At 37.9% G+C, this 4,920-nt stretch overlaps 1 long non-coding RNA gene across 1 annotated transcript; it reads left to right on the top strand.

The window, feature by feature from the left end:
* Nucleotides 1-987: 987 nt before the first annotated feature.
* Nucleotides 988-1,188, top strand: LOC118718682. Its single transcript, XR_004987876.2, has 2 exons — nt 988-1,051; nt 1,099-1,188. It is a non-coding gene; the product is annotated as an uncharacterized LOC118718682 (long non-coding RNA).
* The last annotated feature ends 3,732 nt before the right edge of the window (nt 1,189-4,920 follow it).

The raw sequence follows: 4,920 nt of genomic DNA, 5'->3' as shown, positions 1-4,920 counted from the left end.
CGATGTTTCTAGCTCTCTATCTCTCTCCCTTCCTCTCTGTAAAAAAATCAATAAAATATAAGTAAAAAAATTAAAATGTCAAATTTTGTGCTCCACAAAAAAGAGTACTTGCAGGAAGTTTTAATTCATTACTTTATTTTGAAGAAAAGTGCTGCTGAAAGTGATCGTATACTTCAGGAAGCTTATGGTGAACGTGGTCCATCTCAAGATATTTGTGAATTCTGGTTTAAACACTTTAAAAGTGATGATTTCGATGTGAAAGACAAAGAACGTCCAGGTCAACCAAAAAAGTTTGAAGAACAACAATTATAAACATTATTGGATGAAGATGTGTGTCAAACTCAAAAACAACTTGCAGAAAGATTAAACATTGTTCAGCAAACAATTTCCAATTGTTTACAAGCAATGGGAAAGATTTTAAAGGAAGGAAAATGGGTGCTACATCAACTGAACAAAACACAAATGGAAAACCAAAAAGTCATCAGTAAAATGTTGCTTCAACAGCATGAAATAAAGTCTTTTTTGCATCAAATTGTGACTGGCGAAGAAAAGTGGCTTTATTTTAAGAATCCCAAATGCACAAAATCGTGGGTTGATCCAGGTCAATGATCAATATCAACAGCAGGGCCAAATCATTTCGGAAAGAAGACAATGCTCTGTGTTGGTGGGATCAGGAAAGTGTGGTGTATTATGAGTTTGTAAAAGAAGGTGAAACTGTTCATATTGATTCCTACCAACAACAAATAATCAATTTGAACCATGCTTTGATCATGAAACAACCAAAATGTTCCAGAAGACACAGCGAAGTAATTTTGCTTCATAATGACACACCATCACACACTTCAAAACCAGTTAAAGACGTGTTAAAAGAGCTTGCCTGGGAATTATTAACCCACCCACCATTTTCACCAGACCTTGCTCCTTCAGATTACCACTTGTTCCAGTTGATGGCACATGCACTTTCTGAGCAGCACTTCAAAATGTAATGAAGAAGTAGAAAATTGGGTCTCTGAAGAGTTTGCCTCAAAACAAGGGAAGTTCTATTGGGACGGTTGATTGACCTTGTGAATGGTCATGGGACTTGACTCCATCTTCCAGGTACCCACAAATTACCTGGAAGATGGGGGAAATGTGTAGCTAGTGATGGACATTACTTTGAGTAAAGCACTTTTGATGTTTCTCTTGAAATTATCGTGTTTTCTTTGATTACAAAATCCGCCATTTATTAACCAGTACCCCTAGTATATGCATATATGAAAGATGCAGTTTCAAGATCCCAGTTCCTTAAATGAAGCCCGCAGGGTCAGATTTTATTTTTAATTCAGAGATTTTGAATTTTTAGGAAGGTAATACAATTCTAATATTGGCCATGTGTTCTAACTAGTCCAGAGGATTTGAAGCAGCTCTCTGTAACCAAATATATTAATTTTTCTGTATGGTAAAAACAAAAACAAAAAACAAAGATTCACTCTAAAAGAAAGTAAGAAATATTGTAAAGAGCCTCAAGTTAATTCAGGTCAGATATGGTGATCAAATGAGACTGCATCAAATTACAAAAATACTCTGTTTTCAGAGCCATTGGATTTTAAATTGTGATTGGTGAGTTGAACCTGCATTATCAAAATTGTTAGTTGACCATGCCCAGTGGAATGATTTCTTATCCAATATTTTCTGGGGCATTCTGACTTCAAAGAGCCAAATATATTTTTTCCAAAAACCATCAGATACTTTAGCTTTTGGCTTTCATATCCCAAATGATATAAATATTATTTGTGGAATTTGAAAATGAAGACAGTTCCTCTCAGCCAAATCACCTTGATCTTTGATAGAACTTTGGCTGTAAAATGTGTTTCCAGCCTTTGTGGTATTTGGAAAAGCCATCATCAGCTTACACCCTCACATGAGGAATTCCTCTTTCCTTGTAGATTCTTTTCTCTTTAAGGAGCAAGTTGTTACATTAATGCCTTCCTCATTCCCACAAAAGCAGAAAAATGTGTGTCTGCATTTATATTTCAACTCCCAAAAAGTTAAAGTGACCTTTTTTTTGCGGCATTTTTTGATGAGAGAAGATTTCATTGCTAGTCATGAACTTCCTGAAGACACAGCGGCCCACATTTCCACGTTCTGACTAGATGAGGCATGACATTCTCTTTTATGGCTTCTTAACAGGATAATGGCTGGGACATTTCTAGAGTGGATGTGATTATATTTGTTGATTGGGTTTGTTAAAAATGCACTCACATTTGGCCTCTGTTAACATGAACATAAACTACATCACGGACATTAATGATCCCAGATAGTCTGCCCATTAGGACATTAAGAAGCAGATCTGATTAAAGAGACTGTACTCTGTCCCTCACAGGCAGAAACACTCCTACTCGTTTGGATTAACTTTATAGTGAGGACTACTGGGCAGGAGCTTTCCCCCCCTAGTTCTCTAAACTAAAAACAAAAGCAAGGGCAACGAGAATGAAACCTAAATATCTAGCCATTCTCACTGCAAAGACTTCCCCTGCTCCCCACGGATGCACCAGGCCCTTGGTGAAGCAATGTCTTCAACTGTGAAATGAAAATAAGAATGCCTACCTCATAGACTTGCTATAAGGATTATATGTATTAGTCATGATGCTCTAGAAGAGAAATAGAACCAACAGTGTGTGAACATATACACATTAAAAGAAATGGCTAATGTGATTATGGAGAATGACAAGTCCCATGACCTGCAGGGTGTGTTGGCAAACTGGAGACCTAGGTGACCTGAAGGTGTAGTCCCTGTCCAAAGGCAGTCAGTTCAAGACCCAAAAAGAGTAAGTGTTTCTGTTTGGATGATGGAGATCTGGCTGGTGAGAGCCTAATAATGCCCATCCCTTCCCCACATTCCCATTCCAACCCAGAAAGTCTCTGGTACAGGTCACTCAGTCCATTACTCATTCATTCTAACATATCAAATGCCAAAAGAAATATGATAAATAATAATAATAATACAATTTTAAACATTATGCTCTCATTAAGTCTTGTCAGGTACCATTTTAAGAACTATGATATCATTTAATTATAAAAAAAACAATTGTAATGTAGATATTATTATTCTCTCCATTTGTATATGAGAAAACCAAGACTTAGAAAAGTACCTTACAACATTTTAACTGTAAATGAAAAACCACTAACATTTATTGAGTATTTTCTATAGATGAGACATTGTCTCAACTTACATGGAATATCTCACAGAATCTTCACACTAGATTTATTGGATATAAAGTCTTATTAATAAACTCCATTGTACAGATGAGAAACTTGAGTCTTAAGAGATAGCTTTCCTAACATTGTAGCTTGAGTTTGTCTGACTTTGGGACTTTTGCCTTGGTCCTCACACTGGTGACCCAGCCTCCTCCATCTTTGCTTAGAAAGTAGGTGGGAGGAAGGGCAGAGAGACTGGAGCAAGGAGACCTGGATTCTCAGGCCGTACCTGGTATTAATATCCTGGTACACCTTGATTAATCACTTCCTTCCTGGGTCTCAATTTCATGTCAGTAAACTGAGGGTTGTAAACAGATACTACATTAAATCATGTTTTGCTTCTAATATGAGACAGTGTAATACAATGGGGAAGAGAACTGTGGGGATTTGGTCACTTAAAAACTCTATGGTCTTGAGTAATTAATTTAACTGACCTATCCTCATTCAAACTTTCAAAAAACAATTAGAAATTGAGCACCTATTTTGTGCTAGAGATATTACTCTGGGATGAATATATGGGTCACATCCATGCTTTTACAGATTTTATGATATGATGGGAGAAAGGGAGAAATGCTCACTTTTTCCCTATTGGTAAAACAGAACAAAACAAAACAAAACAAAAACAAGGTTAATAATACCTACATCATAGAGAAATTTAATAAGATTCCACAATGCATGTCCAAAGCTTATTGCCTGGTACCTGGCAGTTTCGGTGCCTTTTGAGTAATGGTTGGATGAGGTCAGTCTGTGTTGCCCAGGGAAATGCTTGAAACTTGTTCCTCAGTCCTTGCTTTCTGTTCTGTGATCTGAGAGGTTTGCCCCAACAAACGCTCTGTCTTCATAGGCAGACCCCATGACTGAGTTGATTCTCTTTATTTTCTCAGACTGGTGCCTGAGGCCTGGATGAACCAAGGAGTTGAAACAAAGCTGTTTTAGACTTTGGAGGTCAGGACTCTGAGTGCCACTCAAGGGCCTTGAGAAAATGTGGATTCTTTTTTTTTTTACATAATAGACAGGAAACACTTCATGCAAGGGCTGGAGTGGGAAGGGCAGTGAACAACAGAGTTGTGGTTAGATTTCACAGGGGGCTGGGAGGCAGGTGAACAGAATGATCAGAGCAGAAGATGATCTCCTGGTTATGTGATGTTCAGATCACTACTCCTTCAGCTTTGATTTCCTCAACTGCCTTCCCCACTCCTTGCTGTACCTTTGAGAACTTGGGTGCTCACCTTTATTGCAGCTCTTACCATTTTTTGTTGTATTTATTCTTTTCAGTTGGGTAGCCTCTATGTGTGGCCATTGATCTCTACCTTAGTCCAACCATCAACACCACTGACTTGAGCCACATTAAAAGTCTTCTACAAATAATATATTTCCACCTTTGCTCTTTCTGATCTGTACTCTATACTAGAGACAGGGATCTCATCTCAAGTTGCAAATATGATTTCACACCCCCTTACTTACCAATCTTCAATGGTATCCCACTGTTCCTGAGATATCCACCAACATTTTTAGTATAGCTCCTAAGTCTTTTCTAGACTTATCTTACTTTTTGTTATCTTCTTCCTCTCTAAACTGCGGGAAAACTGATCTTCTCTCATTTCCTCCTGACTCCCGAGCCCACTCCCAGGTTGTTCCCTCCCATGAACACATTTCCTGATCCTCAATATTTCAGCTAGTTGC

This window comes from Pipistrellus kuhlii, unplaced genomic scaffold (assembly GCF_014108245.1).
Source record: "Pipistrellus kuhlii isolate mPipKuh1 unplaced genomic scaffold, mPipKuh1.p scaffold_m20_p_14, whole genome shotgun sequence".
NCBI classification, from domain to species: Eukaryota; Metazoa; Chordata; class Mammalia; order Chiroptera; family Vespertilionidae; genus Pipistrellus; species Pipistrellus kuhlii.
The sequence above is the reverse complement of the archived record's forward strand: the minus strand, read 5'-3'. Positions and strand labels throughout refer to the sequence as shown.